Raw genomic sequence first — 18,345 nt, forward strand, 5'->3', positions numbered from 1 at the left:
TAACTTTCCCTTTGTCTCTGGGGAGAGTTTAGGAAAATGGCTTCTTTAACACTTCAGAACCAAGACTGTCCTGTCAAAGACCTACGTCTGTAAGCTGATGCCATGTCCAGACACCGTGTCGCTTCACTCTTCGTTCAGCACCATCTATTCCCGTGGACACATGCTCTGAGCATCTGCCTGGGCTCCCCGCTGCTCTGTCCTGGGCCTGTCTTGAGGGAGAAGGGAGGCTGGCTCTGCCTTCTCTGACCAAACTAGAGTTGGAGGAAGAGAGGTACAGTGGCGCTTTTGAAGTTCCCATTTTGTTCCATATCAGAATGGCAAGCATGAGGGTGACTAGGTAGACGCAGAGATAAAGAGACATGAGAGACTCAGTGCCATGGGAAGGAGAGACAGCAGATGGAAGCCAAGACCTCCTGCCTGCCTGCAGCAGAGAACCAGCCACGCGAGAACTCTGGGCTCCCCGCAGGCAGAGCCTGAGATGGTGGCAAGGTGCAGCTGCATGATAGAATAGGCTCAGAGGAGAGGTAGGAATTCCCGTTTACATATACTGTTGGTTTTGTAAGTTTTAGTTCTTTGTATTATTGAGATTCAAAGCTTTGTTTTATGTTGGCCATTTGGTGGATGTTACTTACTTTTCCCCCCGAGAGAAGCTCACTAGTGTGTGTGAGTGTGCAAGCACAAGGATGCCTGTATTCTGTGAGAGTGTCTGTGTGTGTCCGTGAGAAAGAGAAAGAGACCAAGAACTTGCCCAGGTTTAGAAATACATTAATGTGTGGCTGTTGCCTGTTGTCTATGTTAAAGGCCCGTTGAATGACTGACTAATCCAGGCTGGAAGTGCTCCCATGTGGGTGTGGAGTCCACGAGCCAAGCCTGAGGGGAAGTGTAGTATGAATCCCTAAGTCTGCCACACTGGTGCACCTTGCTGGCATGGTGCCTCAGGAAAGTGGCGACCCAGGTGGGCCTTGGGTTGTATTTCAACTCAGCTGCTCGGTTCCCAGGGCACATGTCTGGATCAGAACCCATGGGAAAGAAGAGGTACCAAGTGCAATGTCTTATGCATTCTGCAAAATGGAGTTCTGTCATCCGGCAGCCCATCTCCTTTATAGTGACCGTTCTTTCTGAACCCAGGGCCCTTTGTAGCAGTTCCCAGAGCATAATAGAGCCTCCCCTCATCTTTCCTTGGGGTCAAACCTGGCTTCTTGTTTATTTACTGATAATTTGCCTATTTAAGTAGGAACCAGATGATAAGATGTATAGCCCAAGATGGTTATCTGCGGAGTTATGGGGTCTCTCACCCCATTTCCTCAAAGCTAGTCTTCATTCTGTAGGTTGAAGATATTTGTTCTAGCAAGTCTGACAATTGATAATGGCAGATAGCACTATGCCTTAGTACTGATGTCACGAGGTGGCTGTGCTGACCAAAGGTGGTTGTATGATAACATTGAACTTTTTAAGAAGGCAAGAAAAGGAAGCCAAATTGACAGGCAGGATTATAAAAACAAGCTTACCTGGTACTTAGCTGTGCTCATCTCCTGATGGTCCATGGAAACACAGTGAAAGGAAACCCCTGAGGCAAGTACAGCTGCCCCTCCCAATCAGTCCCTGGTGCTTTTCTTCTTTCAAAATGGATCCAATAAATATTTGAATAGAGGAGATGGTAGAATGTCTTGCTGCTGCCAGAAAGCTGCTGCTTTGGGTTCTGAATTGAGCCGAATGTGTAGAGGACCTACAGCGCCCACTAAGAGGCCAGGTTTTCATTGAAGTCTTTAGTCGTGCTAGAATGTTCCAAGCCATCTAAGAGCCTTCCTACCAACAACGGCTAGTGGGGTCTAGAAGCAAGTCTACAGAATCTAAGATCCTCTGGGAGAAGGTGTGAGAATGTGCAACCCTCAGCAGACCCCTGTTGGCTCCGATCACTAGGAACATACGTGGCTTCATATTTTAAAGTTTCTCAGACCCCTGGATTCAGAACCCGAGGCCACAATCATAGGCGTGAAGCACTTTCTTAAGACTCTGACCTAACCTTGGATTGTTTCCCGTCAAACGCCTGCATGCTGCTTGAATAGCTCTACCCACACCTCCATGACCATGGGCGCCAGAGAGCTCTGCAGTCAGGCACGGGCCTCTCTCTGCTCTTCCTGTCTGGCTTTTGGAAGTCCTCCCTCACTGAATGTAGAATCTTTGCCAAGTTTCTGAGAAGTGTCCATTCCCTGCGAACAAAGGATACCAGTTCTGCCTCGTGTTTCCCACATGAGCTCAAGGCTTACTGAGAACACCACCTTGGACCGTCTAGACACTATCAGTGGACGAAAATGAGGCTGTTAATATGTTCTGAAAGCCATAATAAAAATGCTTAGAGGGAACTGGGTAAGAACAGTGGGCCTGGCTATTGTCTGTTGTGCAAGACTTTGCTTGTACTGTTCAGAACTCTACCACCTTTCTCCCCGCCCTTGTTTCTGGAATGAAATGCTTTTGACAACGTTATGAAAGGAGTGATACTGGGGCAGGCAGGGGATGGTGGTCTTTTTGGCTCCTTGGAGTTATTATTGATCTTGACCTTCTCTTTGGCTACTTTTAGACAAAGAATATGCCAATACTTGGAGCTGTAAGTTTTACAATTGATATTTATTTGTATCATCTCTTTGTCTAGGAATGTAAAAGTGATTCTAAACTAAGATGTGTAATAAAAATCAATCAGATTTATTGTACCTACTAAAAGGTGTCCTCATAAATGACTAATGCTTTTGAAAATGACATGCCTGTGGCTGACACACTGCCACTTTCTTTAAGCGTTTTAATTTGTCTAATGAGAGAAGTGTGGGAGTACAAAGATGAAGGCTGAGTTGAAATGCTGGCATTTTAAAAAACGTAGCAACAAGGAAAGGGGACCTAAAGTGAAGAGAGGGAGACTGACAAATAGTCGCTTCTCATGCTTCCCTGTATGGTTCCTGAGACTGAGGCCTGGGCAATGGGCATGAAGTTTCTTTGAACTTTTGTATTTTAAAAATTCTTTTAAATTTATTGTATATTTACTGCAAAGTATCTTGAAAAAAAAAAGTTTGTTACTTGCCATTACTCACTGTCATCAAGTCAAATCTGACTCATAACGACCCCTCCTTGGGTTTCTGAGGAAGTATCTCTACGGAAGTAGACTGTTCAACCTTCTTTCCGAGGAGTAGCTGGTGGGTTTGACCCGCCAGCCTTCTGGTTAGCAATCAGGTGCCTTAGCACTGTGCTACCAGAGCTCTCCTGCTTACCATTATGGAAAAAGAAAAAAAAAAAAAAAAAACCCACCAAAAATGGGCTACATATTTATCTTGTGGTTCTTGGGCCCGGGTCTGCTGGAAGCTTACCTGAGGGGGTTGTGCCCGCACTTGGCAAGTAGGGGCTGAGGAGAAAGAACTCAGATTCTGGACTCTGAACTGAGTTTGATTTCTGGTTCTGCCACTGCTTACTGAGCTGTGTGACTTTGAGGAATTTAATTTACCTCTTTGAGCCTTGGGGTCATTGTCTGTAAAATAAAGTGGCAGTCTTCACCTTGTAAGTGCCATTGTGCATATTAGAAACATTTAAAGCAACAAGCACACTAGGTGGCCCAGAGCAGACATTTAAAAATGTGGTTGTTGCTGTGATGAGGCCTTGTGTTGAGATGACACCATGAACAACTGGGATCCTACTAGAAGCCAGTCCTGATCTTACCATACCCAGAAAAATCCCAGGCCTCTATGGAAAAGATGCTAACCATTTATTATTTATTTATTGAGTACCTGCTGTGTGCCAAGCTGTTCTCGCCGCTGCATATATAGATAGGAGCAATACAGACATGGTCCTTGCCCTCATGGACCTTATACTTTAATAAGGGAAGGGATTAACCAAATGCACACAAATACATAATTACAAGTTGTGACAAGTGCCATGAAAGATGTTATGAGAGAGTTTTTTGTTGTTATGTGCCGTCAAGTTGGACCTGACTCATAGCGACCCCTCCTTGGGTTTCTGAGGCAGTATCACTACGGAAGTAGATTGCCCCATCTTCCTTCCAAGGAGTGGCTGGTGGGTTTGAACCGACTGCCTTCTGGTTAGCAGTCAAGTGCCTTAGCCACTATGCTACCAGAGCTCCTTATTTTGAGTGGAGTGCATGGGTAAAGGGTGGGCTTTCTGAAGAAATGGCATTTACAGTGTAATCTAAGGAGCTCTGGTGGCGCAGCCCCTAAGGCATATAACTGCTAACCAGAAAGTTGGCAGTTCAAACCCACCAGCCACTCCATGGGAGGAGGATGGGGCAATCTATTTCCATAAAGATTTACTGCCTTGGAAACCCAATGAGGGTCACTGTGAGTTCCAATTGACTTGATGGCAGTGGGTTTGGCTAGAGGATAAGGATGAGTTAGCTGAGCAAGAGAGAAGGGGAAGGAATTTGCAAAGGCCTCGTGTAGCAAAGGAACCCTGCCGGTGCAATGGTTAAAACACTTGGCTGCTAACCAGAAAGTAGGTGGTTCATACCTGTCAGCCATTCGATGGAAGAAAGATGTGGCAGTCTGCTTCCATAAAGAGTTACAGCTTTGGAAATCCTGTGAGACAGATCTGCTAAGTCCTCTAGTGTTGCTGTGAGTTGGAGTGAACTTGTTGGCAGTGGGTTTTGCTTTTGTACGACAGAAAAGTGGAATTTCACAAGAAGGTATCTGTAGTCCTCCTTTACCTTCAGTAGAGGGAAGCATGGAGAATTATTGTAGAAAAGACTGTAATACACCCATCCTTATCAACATGGTTAGGTTCCAAAGACAAGGTTGTTAAGCAAAAATCTGCATTTTGCAATAATGGAGGATGACTGTATCACTACCTAACTGCCAAACCTCTGAGAATCATGGCCCAGCCAGGTGGACACATAACCTTGACCATCACAGCCAGCATTACTCTTGCTTCTCAACTCAGTATGGGATACTGCCAGACGTACATCGTTAATGTGCAAAATAGTTGGATAGTAGATTTTTCACTATTGTCATAAATGCGAAATGTCAATAACAAGATAGTCGATAAGTGAGGAGTAGGTGTACTAGACTTAAAAAATACTTGCAAGAAATTTAACGAGCACAAAGAAGACAGCAGCCTGTGTGACTTAGACAAAAAATTCCTAATGATGTTTCCTCATGAGATGCCCTCAAGAATGTGTAAGTGCTCAGAAGCCCCCTATACTCCCTTTCCTTTCAAGAATTGAAAATCATGGCTTGATTTAGCCTAAATAATGATTCGTTTAGAGTAATTCAAAGTCCATTATTCAGAAAGCAGAGTTCAAAGTGTGATTTAAAGAACGGTGTGTTCTTGAAAATGCTCGAATTCTGGGTTGGGTCAGGGGCTAATTCATCAGGGGCAGTACAGGGCGGGGCAGCTGACTCACCAAGTAGTCTTCTCATCTTCTGGATTATTAAGAAAAATCAAGGAACTACTCAAACCTTGGAAACTGTGTTTAGAACTTCAGCCTGATCCTTTCAATCTTGAGGCTCGTAATTTTGGCAGGCCCTCTTGTACCAGAGTTGCCATCTGATTGAAATTTACCCCGAGAATCTGGTCTCCAAGGACCATGTGGTGGCCACATCTGCCAACTGTGCTGTCAGTGGCATTTGCCAAGGATGTAACTGTAGCTCTCACAGCTGCTCCCATTTCATCCTCCGTTTCTACCACCAGTCTTGTGGTTAACCAGTCCCATGTGCTCAGTTAGGCGAGCCAACTGGGGACTTGCTGTGGGGACACAGGCATGGGAGAGCAAGAAGTGCCCCCATCTCTGAGGAAGTGCAGCTCACAGGCACTTGTTGAATGCGTCTTATGGCAACCAGGTGTCTTTTCTGCACTGGGAACAGGGAGAGGAGCCCCTCTAATGAGGGGGAACACGGGAAGAAATGCAAAGGATGGTACTAGTACCTACACGGAGGCCTGCCTCCTCACACCGCTGTCCCAACCCTCTTAGGTTAGAGCTACACCATTTGGTCCCTGGGTTGTGCCAAGCAAACTCTTTGCTGCCTCGGCATCTTCACACTTGCTGTGCCCTCTGCCTGGAATCTTTCTCCCCACTCTTGGCTTGGCTACCTCCTTAACCATCTGCTACCAATTTAAATGTCACCTCCTCAGAGAAACATTCCACACCATCCATTCTAAAGTCAGTTTCCCTCATCTCCACCTGGCTGTGTGGTCTCTCTCACCATACCTTGTTTCCTTCTTAGCCCTCTCCCCAACCTGCATTAATATGTTTCTTTGCATTGGTCTCTCCCACCAGACAGTAAATTCCTTGAGTAGAAGTCCTAAAGTCTTCCCCAAGCTTATCACTTAACATGAGCAGGATGAGTGAATGGATACTGACACCTGCTGCTCAGAACAAAGTGATGCCTGTCAGAGGTAGAGCAATATGTCAGAGGAGGTCAAGATGCCTGTCAGAGGTAGAGCAATATGTCAGAGGAGGTCAAGGAAGGCTCCACAAAGGAGGCAGCATTTGAGCTGTACTCTTGAAAATGGAGAGGCTTTTACTCAGCAGGGGAGATAGGAAGAGCATGCCAGATAAAGTTTGGGAAACCTCAGAGGCCTGGAGTAATGGGAGTGGATAACAAGCAGGGCGTTGGGAAAGGTCTAGACTCCAGGGTACAGCCTGTAGAGAAAGACTGCTCTTGAAAGCTCTGGTTTGTAGAGTGCAGCCCGGCCCTGTTATACCCAAGCATTCTCCCCTTTAGCCAGTCTTGTATGTTATTATTTCTCTTTGAGACAGCAGAAAGTAATTTCACTAAGTGCCTGCTTTAAGTCCACCTGCTGTTCACACAGGTTTTCTGAACTCAGTTGATGAATCCCATTCTGTCAGGAGCCTTCCTTTGGCACAGCTCACATGCAAGAAATTCCAAGGAGCACTGAGCTTAAGTCCAAGGTCTCGGCTTCCTAGGAATGAGGCCAAGGCATTTCTCAGGGCAGTGAGCTGGCAGGCGACCCATTTCATTGCATTCGGAAGCAGAGAAATTAAACTTCAGCCGTTAGGTTTGAGATTCATCTTTTGCCCAGCCAAGAAAAGATAGACATACTGGTTAAGACTCTGGTAGGTGTTATGGGCTACAGTCATGGGTCCTGGTATTGAACTCCCAGTCTAGTAGGGAAGATGTAAATAAGTGCAATTCAAAGTGGTCAGTGGCATAGACATGGTACTAAGGGGGTGCAAAAGGGCTCACAGATTCCAGAATGGGCCTGTTACATGCAGTGACCAGCCTTTTTGATCAACTATCCTGGGGGCAGTGAGATGAGTCAATTCTTTTGTGTCAGATTCAGTTACTCGTTTTTTGAGCATCAGCTATATGTTGGGCATAGCAACACTTGGTCCTAAGGATGAGGTCCCTACCCTCAGGGTTGTCACTGATGGATGGGATTAACAAAGAAGTATGTCAGGTGGTCAAAAGTGCTCTGAAGAAAAACAAGACAAGTCAGGTTAGAAAGTGATGGTGAGGGGAGAGGTGGGTACGTCAGATTCTGGGTTAGACAAGAGTTCTCTGGAGCAGGGTTATGTTACATACGAGCACGGCCTTGAATGAAATTTGGGAGCAAACTATATGAGTACCTGGTACCTGGGGGAAGAGTGTTCTAGAGGAATGGTGTGGGTGTTTTAGGCACAGCAACGAGGCAGTGAGGTTAGAAAGGTGGATAGGGGCCACATCTTAATTCTTAAGTGAATCTTATTTTTAGACCATTGGAGATGTTTGGGTAAAGGTGGGAGAGGGTCTGACAGGAATCTTAGAAGGGTCCCTCTGATTGATTGGACGGGGTCTTGGTGGCACAGTGGTTAAAGCACTTGGCTGTCAACCAAAAGGTTGGTGGTTCATACTCTGCAGCCCCTCTGTGGGAGAAAGATGTGGCAGTCAGCTTCCATAAAGATCTACAGCCTTGGGATGTAGCAGCTAGAGCTCAGTAAATGTTGATTGTTGCATTGTTAATATTAGTCAGTTAGAGTCCTGCTGACTGCAATGTGTAAGACATTTGGCTGCTAACCAGAAGGTTTGTGGTTTGAACCCACAAGCTGTTCCATGGAAGAAAGATGGGGCAATCTATTTCCATAAAGATTTACCGTGTTGGAAACCCAGTGGGGTTTCACTGTGAGTTGGAGTCAACTCGAATGGCAGTGAACTTGTTGTTTGGTTTTACTTCATGGGGCTCTTTGGAGAATTTAGTGAACTATTGAGCTCTTGCTACGGGCTAGGCACTGTTTTGAATGCAGTAGATGAAAGTCGCTGTCCTAGAGCTTGTGTAGAGCTAGTGGGGAAAGAAAGTAAATAATGTTGTTGTGTGCTGTGGAGTCAGTCTCAACTCACAGCAACCCTATAGGACAGAGTAGAATTGCCCCGTAAGGTTTCCAAGGCTTTAATCTTTAAGGGAACAGATCACCAGGTCTTTTGCGGAGTCGCTGGTGAGTTCGAATTGCTGACCTTTTAGCTAGCAGCCAAGTGCTTAACCACCGTACCAGCAGGACTCCTGAAGTAAATAATAATGTGAATGAATAAATATGTGCATCCATAAAAGGATCTATGCAGAGCACCAGGGCCTGGCATGTGGTGAGCACTCTGTAATGGGTAGCTGTTAGGGTTACGTGACAGTGCTTCGCAAAGTTGGAGAGCGCAGGATAAAGTCTCCAGATGACTGATTCTGAGAGCATGTTGCCCTCACTTAAGCTCAATTGAGGCTTACTCAGCCTCCCAGGTTCCTTTGCTATTGCCTGGTTGAAATTCCTGTTTTTAGTGATGCAAGGCTGTCTTCTTTCCTCTCTGTAGTGGGCATTTACTGAGCGGCACTTTGGGCCGGGCATTCAGCTGGGTGCTGGGACTATTGAGCTGACAAACCCAGCAGGAGTGTGGTTGGGAGCATGAACAAAGGGAACGCAGGGCGGCACTTTGGGAGCCAGACAGATGAGAGCCAAGCTGTGAAGGAGCTGGGCCTGGCTGGCAAGTTTTTTTTTTTTTCTTTGAATTTTTATTGTATTTGGGTGAAAGTTCACAGAGCAAATTCACTTTCTATGCAGAAGCTCACATACACTTTGTCTCATGACATTGAGTTCAATTTCCCACAATGCAGTAGCTTCCTTCTCACTTCCTCCCCATAGTTCCCTGTGTCCTTCCCTCCATGCACTCCTGCCCCCTGAACTGTCTCCTTGTGCATACACAGCCCTTCTTTTCTCCATGATTGATCTCTCCAAGGAGTGTATCTACCTAGTGCAAATGTTCAGCTCATATGCCTGTCTTTTGTTTGGCTGGAAGCCACAGGAGTACATTCAATTCCAGACCTGAAGGGCAGCTAGGGCCATAGTCTCAGGGCTTCCATCAGGCTCTATCAGACCAGCAAACCTGGTCCCTTTTTTTTTTTTTAATGATTTTGAGTTTTGTTCTACATTCTTCTCCCACTCTATCCAGGATCTCCTACATAGATCCCCGTCTGAGTAGTTGACAATGGTAGCCGGGCACCATCTAGTTCTTCTGGTCTCATAATCATATAGCCTGAGAATCTCATGGTGTACCAGTCACTTGGACTAATTGTTTCCATGTGCCTTTGGTTTTCTTCATTCTTCTTTGCTCTGGGTAAGGAGAGACCCATCGTCGCATCTAGATTGCTGCTTGCAAGCTTTTGTGATCCCAGTTGCTACTCGCCAAAGTAGGATGTGTGTGGAACAGTGTGTTTGTATAGTATGCTTTGCCAAATGAGCTTGATGTCCCCTGAGACCATGGTCCTGAGCCCACAGGTCCCAACTCTTCGCACCCTCTGGGTAGCTGGCTATGGCCAAGAAGTGACTACAACCTTGTCCCTTGTCAGCTCTACTGTATACCTGGGATTTCTTACAGAACATACCAATACACTTGTAGAAACATTGTCTGCCAACCCTGTACATGGTCTTGGACACACTCCCCACTGCGCTGGCTGGTGAGTTCTGTTGTTTTCTGCCAGCCACAAAAGATCCTCACGGCTTCTGAGCTGGGTGATGAAGTCAGCAGATAAACTAAGACTTGACAACATTCTTGTTTAAATAACTACATGGTAAAAGTAAACATTTGCATATGGTCACACCCATAATCTATAAGCACTGCAATCAAATGAAAGCCCTACAAGGTGGAGATGTAAGGACAAGTAGAAGAGCAAAGACCTCAGGGCACAATGATGTTCAAGAGGAGGACCGTGTGCAGCTGGATCAGCAGGAAATGTGGCAAAGGGAGCAGGCAGGCTTGGGAGTTAGCACTTAGTACCCACCACCCCACAGCCAGCTATTGCACTTCTGTGGGAAGGTTAATGGCTACCCCACAGAGTTGCTGAGAGGATTAAAGAAAACATCCATCAAGTGCTTGGCACTTAAGAGGCACATAACAAGAGGCATCTATTGTTAAATATTAATGGTGATACTAATTATTAGTTGCAGAGTGGCATTGTGTAAAGGGCACTGTTGTCAGCCAGACCTGTGTTCAAGTCCTGATATGTTAGGATATATGATACAGGACAAGTTAACCTTTATTGGGTTAATTCCTCACCTATAAAATGAATGAGTGATAACTTTCTGAGAGGTTCGAGGTAGGAAAATAAATGGGATAGTATAGTTTCCCGTGCAATATGGTAGGTATTCAATTAAGTCCTTTTTTCTTTACCAAAAATGTGAATTTTATCGAATATTCTGATTATAAAAGTATGTATTCTGAGGGTAGAATATTCAGACAATACAGGAACATGTCAAGAAGTAATTATGTATCACTGGAAATTCAGCATTAGGAATTTGTTAAGTCTGTTTTAAATGTCTCTTTATGCATACTCTTAGTTTGACCTTCATAATATGCCTGGGTCCATAGTGCATACCTGTCCCCTTTTTACTCAATAATTTTGTGGACATATTTCCAGTTGACAAAGTTAGAGCTATGTTACTGGTTTTAATGGTCATTGAAGGCGTTTCCATATTGTTAACGATTTTATACAATGCTGTAGTAAGCAACCTTTTACATAGATTACTGTTCACTTTTGTAATTTCTTCCCTAGGACAAACCACTGTAAGTGAATTACTAGATCTAAGGGTTTGCCCATTTGTTGTTTTGTTATGGATACCTAAACTGCCTTCTAAAGGGACTGTGAATTTGCACCCCCACCAACAGTGCGTGAGATATGTTCGTTTTCCCACATCCTTGCTAACACTGGATTTTGCCCTTCTTTTTCCTCTTTGTCTGATCTGTTGAAAAAATGGTATCTCCATTTTGTTTTTATCTGTAGTTCCAGGGTTACTAGTGAGGTTGAAAATTGAATTTTCAAGTACTTACTTCCACTTGTATTTCTTCTTTTGTTGATTGTTTGTTTCAAAAACAAACCCAGTTGTGACTCATAAGGACCTTATAGGACAGAGTAGAACTGCCCCATAGGGTTTTCAAGGCTGTAAATTTTACTGAAGCAGACTGCTAAATCTTTATCCCCTGGAGTGGCTGGTAGTTTTGAATTACCCACCTTTTGGTTAGCAGCTGAATGAATAAATGCCTTACCATAGTGCCAGCAGAACTCCTAATTGTATAACCAAAAAAAAACCAAAAAACCTGGTAGCGTAGTGCCTAAGGCACTTGACTGCTGCTAACCAGAAGGCTGGCAGTTCATACCCATCAGACACTCCTTGGAAGGAAGGTTGGCCAATCTACTTCCGTAGTGATACCGCCTTGGAAACCCAAGGGGAGGGGTCATTATGAGTTGGGTCCAACTCGATGGGACATAACAACAACTGCCATCAAGTTGATTCCAACTTGTAACAACCCTCACTGGGTTTCCAAAGTGGTAAATCTTTATGGAAGTAGAGTGCCCCATATTCCTTCTGTAGAGTGGCTGATGGGTTTGAACCACAAACCTTATGGTTAGCAGTCAAATGCCTTAGGCACTGCACCATCAGCACTCCTTCAATTGTCTGTATAAAACCAAAATAAACTCACTGCCATTGGGTTGATTCCGACTCATAGCGACCCCCTTTGAGTTTCCAAGGTGGTAAATCTTTATGGAAGTATATTGCCCAGTGTTCCTTCCGTGGAGTGGCTGGTGGGCTTGAACCACCAACCTTCTGGTTAGCAGTCAAATGCCTTAGGCACTACACCACCAGAGCTCCTTGTTTGTATGTTGTTTGTTGTTATGTGCCATCGAGTCCTCGAGTGGAACGACTCATAGTGACCCCTCCTTGGGTTTCCGAGGCAGTATTACTACGGAAGTAGATTGCCCAACCTTCCTTCCGAGGAGTGGCTGGTGGGTTTGAACCACTAGCCTTCTGGTTAGCAGTCAAGTGTCTTAGGCACTACACTACCAGAGCTCCTTGTTTGTATAGGCCATAGTTATTTGACCATTTTCCTATTGAGATTTCCTATTGACTTTTAAAAACTCTTTGTATATTAGGAATCTTAACCCTTTGTCAAATATTTTCCCCCAGCTTTATTGTTTGACTCTAACCTGTGGTATGGTATTTTGTTGCCATATCTGAATGTTTAATTTTATATAGCCCAACCTATTGATTTTACTTCATGGATTTTTGTTTTTACCTTTCATACTATGCATAGAATGACTTCCCATTCCAGGATTAATAAAAGTATTGTCTTGTTTTTTCCCCAATATTTTTATTGTTTCTTTTTTCACATGTATCTTTGATCTATGAAAACCAAACTAACTGCCGTCAATTCCGACTCATAGCGAACCCTCCTTGGGTTTCCTAGGTGGTATCTCTATGGAAGTAGATTGCCCATTCTTTCTTCTGAGGAGTAGTTAGTAGGTTTGAACCACCAGCCTTCTGGTTAGCAGTCAGATGCCTTAGGCACTATGCCACCAAATCTAGGTAAAATTTATTTCAATTTAAGGAGAGAGGTAGGGCTCTGACTTAATGTTTTTCTAATTGGCTAATAGGTTGTCCTATTCTGTGTACTGACTTCCATCTTTTCTCCACCAATTTAAAATGTCACCTTTATCACATACTACAATTCCTTATACACCTGGATCTGTTACTATACTCTGTTGGGTTTAATAGTCAATTCCTTTGTTGAAATCGTACTGTTATAGTTGTAGCTGCCTAATGCATTTTAATATCTGGCAGGACAAGTCCCAATTAATTAATCATCTTTTTCAACCTTTCCTTGGCAGTAGGGTATAGTGGTTAAGTTCAGGGGCTTGGAGTCAGACAGCCTGAGCTTTAATCCCAGCTTAGCCACTTATTAGCTGTGTGATCTTAGATAAGTTATTAATATTTTTTTCCCTTTTGAATCTCTGCCTTCTCATGTATGTAATTTTAATAGTAATGACAGTATCTGCCATGTGGTGTTTGTGAAAATGAAATGAGATGATGCATATCAAGTCTTTGGGATGGGGCCTGCACAGGGTAAGTGTTAGGCATTTTTGTTATGAAAACGTTGCATCTATTTTTCCAGTTGAACATTAGGATCATTTTGACCAATTAAAATCTCGCTGGATCAACAAAGATGAACCCTTTTGCAAAATCTCACTGGGATCCTACTTGGGATGACACTTACTTGACAGGCTAATTTTGGGAAAATTAATGTTCACATGTTTGAGGGTTTTCCGATCTAAGGCAAACTGCAACCGCCTTTGGTCCATGTCATATGTTCCTCAGCAGAGTTTTATCATTTTCTTCATGTAGGATCTGTAGATTTTGTGTTAGCTTTATTTCCAGATGATGTAAATTGTTTTATTGCTCTTGTGAATGGATACCTTTATCCCCTCCCCCCTTATTTTCTAATGGAATTCTTAGTTGTTGTTGTTGTTGTTATGTGCCGTAGAGTTGGACCTGACTCACAGCGACCCCTCCTTGGGTTTCCGAGGCAGTATCACTACGGAAGTAGATTGCCTCATCTTCCTTCCGAGGAGTGGCTGGTGGGTTTGAACCGCCAGCCTTCTGGTTAGCAGTCAAGTGTCTTAGGCACTATGCTACCAGAGCTCCTGGAATTCTTAGTAGTACATAAGAAATATATTGAATTTTACATGTTTATTTTGTACCCAAAGTAGCTATAATTGTTGAGTTTTCCCCTACCTAGTGTCAGCTTCAAGACATTCCCTCCTTACAGCTCCCACAGCACTCCAGACTTCTATCCACTAGGGCACCTACCATGTATGTTTGCCTTCATTTACTGCCATCCAATTCAGGAACTGTGTCTAATTGAACTGCAAGTCCCCAGGACTCAGCAGAAGGCCTGTATCACAGTAGGAGCTTATCCATGCCAATGAAAGGTGCTGGACTACCACTAGGTGTTTTGGGATAGAGGAGCCCCTTCTCCAGGAACAGAGGGCAAGGCAGTGAGTAAGGCAGCAGTGCCTGACCTCATCTGGCTGACAGTCTAATTTGATAGCATAATTGAAGGTGGCATCACCGTGTTGATTGTATTATACCTTCCTTATTATATATGAAGGAAGCATTGGGTACTATGGCATTAGAGGACTCACTGAGTATAGGGCATCAGGGAAAGCCTTACTGAAGAAGTGACATTCAAGGAGGAGACAGGATGACTCTACTGCCCATCCTATCCTCCCCCTTCCTCCCACCACAGACCAACCTTACACCCATTCTAGTTGAATGAATCCATTCAGCAAATGTTGATGAGCCCTGCTCTGTGTAGTCAGGCCCTACCTATGCTGCTGGATCTGAGGCTGTGGGATTGGGCAAGAGCTCTGTCATTTCCTGCTTTTTGCAGGATGCAGTCAAACCTCCTTACGTTAACATGCACCTCCTGCTCCCCGCCCCACGAGACCCTAGACTGCCTTTCTGCCTTTTCTAGCTCCTGCTCCTTCCCCTACTGACCCCTTCCCAACTAAATACACTTGCATGTTCACACACACGTACCCCTCACCCCAATGTCACTTCTACCCAGAATTCCCTGCAGGCACTCCTTTTTCTTCGGGGCCTTCAAGGCACAGCTACATTATCACCTCAGTGAAGCCTGCCTTCCCAGGGCTTCTTACTGCTCTTTTGTCAAAAATCAATTATGGGTCTTAATAATATGTACAGTTATTTGTTTCTATCTCTGTAATCCCATTAGATGAGGAGGCCCTCAAAGTCAGTGACTCTATTTTTGTGTCTTTGGTGGGACCTGGCACACGGTCTCTTCAGTGCTGAAGAGCAAAGATGTCTTTTTGAAGATAAGGTGTGCCTAACCCAAGCCAAGGTGTTTTCAGTTGCCTCATATGCATGTGAAAGCTGGACAGTGAATAAGGAAGACTGAAGAAGAGTTGATGCTTTTGAGTTGTGGTGTTGGCAAAGAATACTGAAAATACCGCGGACTGCCAGAAGAACTAACAGGTCTGTTCGGTGAAGTGAGAATGGCCAGACTTCGTCTCACCTACTTCGATCGTGTTGTCAGAAGGAACCTTTCCCTGGAGAAGGATGTCATGCTTGGTAAACTGGAGGGTCAGTGAAGAAAGGGGAAGGCCCTCAACGAGATGGAGTGACACGGGCTGCAACGATGGGCTCAGGTGTAGCAGGGATTGTGAGGCTGGTGCAGAACATATAGGGTCCCTATGAGTTGGAGCCAGCTGGACAGCACCTGACGATAGTAGCAGCACACAGTGGGTCACATAGGAACTGCAGTTAGAATGGAACCAGAGAAATGCAACCTTTATGATTAAAGGGGTAGGGAGCAGAGGAAGATGAAGGGGTCTTGGTTTAGAGCAGTGGTTCTAAACCGGGGGCCCTTAGGCCTACAGGGAGGCAGAATAGCAAGGTGGCGAAGAGCGTGAGATACATGCAGAGTTGGGTCACTCGGGTTTGAATCCTAGCTGTGGCACATATTGGCTCCAGGAGCTAGGACAAGTAGTTTTATTTCTGTGGGCCTCAGAAAAAATGGGACTAGTACTACCATTATTACTACTTTTAGTATGAATCAGCTTCAGAGACTCTGGGAAAACCCTGAAATATTATATACAGTTTTCATTTTGTATAAATAGGTATAAGTGGCGTTGGTGAAAGGTAAGAGGCACTCAAAAGGGAGGCACTGTGTCCATGCAGGCAGACCTTGTTCTGCTGTGCTTCACGTTACTACACTTTGCAGAGACTGTGATTTGTGCAAATTGAATGTTTGTGACTACCCTGCATCGAGCACATTTGTCAGTGCCAAGTTTCCAACAGCATGTGGTCACTTCACGTCTCTGTGTCACGTTTTGGTAATTCTCAGTATTTCAATGTTTATTGCACACTTAATATACTTGATAGTATAAATGTAAGTTTTATGTGCACTAGGGAACCAAAACAATTCATGTGACTTGATTTATTGCAGTATTCGCTTTATTGCGATACTCACTTTATTGTAGTGGTCTGAAACCAAACCCGCAATATCTCCAAGGTATGCCTGTATTCGTTATCTAGGCCTGTGAGACACATTACCTCCAAACTTAGTGGCTGACACCAAGCAGATTCTATGTCACACAGTTTCTGTGGGTCTGGAATTTGGGAACAACTTATCTAGGTGATTCTGGCTCCAGGTCTTTGATGAAGTTTCATTTAACCTTGGCCAGGGCCTCCATCACCTGAAAGCTGGCCGGGGGCCACTGCCTTGTGTATCTCTCCATAGGCTGCTTGAGTGTCCTCATGACCAGTTGGCTGGCTTCCCCCTTCATGTGAGATTTAAGAGAACAATGCAGAAGCTGCAGAGTCTTTCATGACCACACCCCCGAAGCCACACTCTTGTCATTTCTGCAATCAGCCCTGTTCAAAGTGGGAGGGGACTCAAAAGGAGGTAAATAGCACCACCACCCCACCCCTTTACCCCCCCAAAAAAAAGCCTACTGCCATTGAGTCAATTCTGACTCATTCCAAGAGGCAGGAATCATTGGGAGCCATTTTGGAGGCTGGCTGCTCCAGCTGTTACAATGTCTCTTTGAGTTTTGGAGTGAGTGTTTGGGTTTAGATCTTGATTCCAGCAACAATTAATTGTGTAATCTTAAGAAACTTACTTGACTTCACTGGGCCTCTCAGTTTTCTCACTCACCTCTTCGAGTTAAGACCTGTGAAAAACCCTTTATAAACCCTCAACTGCACATCCAAACATTAGCAATCATTAAAGAAGAGGAAAAAACATTTGGAGTGGGGGTCGGGGATGAGTATTTTTATTATAAAACATTGAAAATGAAGAAATAACAGATCCAGCTAATCCCATCACTTTAGCACAGCTGCTCTTAGCATTTTGGTGTTAAAATGCACTTTAAAGTTTCCTTCTCTGCAGAGGAAAGAATAGAGGAAATGGCTTAAATTGAGGCCAGAAGGATTTCTGGTACATTTCCCTGGCATTGAGATTAAATATTGGGATAGGCTTCTTAGTGAGGTCCTGAGATCTCCACCTGAAAACCTTAAAGAAACAGGCAGGCAGCTGTCATCTTCACAATTTTGGTAAAACTTGCCTCAGATCACCCTTTGAGGCCATTCTAGGAGCTCTACAGATCTTTTTAAGTGAAATTAAAAGGGAATTTATTATTGAAGATAGTTACTGCGTAAATTTTTTTTTTTTTTTTTTTAATTTTCCAACCTAAAATTAGCATATGCAATGTAATTGCAGAGAAATGGGCTTGAGTGGCTCCTTGGTAGGTGGCAATTGGGACCGTAGTGGTTCCTCCTGGCTCTGTTAATGTCTGGGCCAGGCTGGGTGTGTATGTGGGGGGAGATTGAAGGAGGTGGGGGGTGGGGTAATGCCCTAGAGCCTGGCCTTGGCAGTGTAGGAATAGGAAGGGCAGGGTGGGAACCAGCCATGTCAGAAGTGACCTGGAGTCGCCTGCAAGGCTGGGGCGTGAGTTTAGGAGAGATGCTGACTTCGACTCTTGAGGCCAGCTGGTGGAAGCAGTGGACAAGTCTTAGCTATTAGACGCCTACGAATAGAAGCCCAGTCTGAACACAATAATTCTGAATTCACAGAAGAATCAAAGAAAACCACAGGCAAAATGGCAACGTGCTTGGAATCACGAAGTGCAGCTTTACAGTCCACACAGTCCCAAGAAGAATTTATACTGGAAGATCTGAAGACGAAAAACAATCCTCAAGAATATTCTTACACATCATAAAGAATTCCCACTTGATGTTCAGCCTGTCCTAGTAAGAATTTCAGCCCCTGGCAAAGAAGAGAATTTGGACTTTGAGTAAGATGAAGACGACGGTGGTGCTGGAGCAGGCTCTCCTGATTCTTTTCTTGCTGGAGTCCCTGGGATTTTATTACCACGGTTGCCGTCAGAACCAGGAATGACATTACTCACAATCAGAATTGAGAAAATTGGCCTGAAAAATGGTGGGCGGTGCATCGATCCCTTTATCAGTTAGTGTAAAGGATCTTTTTTTTTTTTTTTTTTTTGATCTTATACCTT

At 44.4% G+C, this 18,345-nt stretch overlaps 1 pseudogene; it reads left to right on the forward strand.

Moving 5' to 3' along the window:
• The first annotated feature begins 17,738 nt into the window (after positions 1-17,738).
• Positions 17,739-18,345, forward strand: part of LOC103191709 — a 5,558-nt pseudogene continuing 4,951 nt past the window's right edge.

This window comes from Orycteropus afer, unplaced genomic scaffold (genome assembly GCF_000298275.1).
Source record: "Orycteropus afer afer isolate SDZICR_OR568_19922 unplaced genomic scaffold, OryAfe1.0 scaffold00020, whole genome shotgun sequence".
NCBI lineage: Eukaryota > Metazoa > Chordata > Mammalia > Tubulidentata > Orycteropodidae > Orycteropus > Orycteropus afer.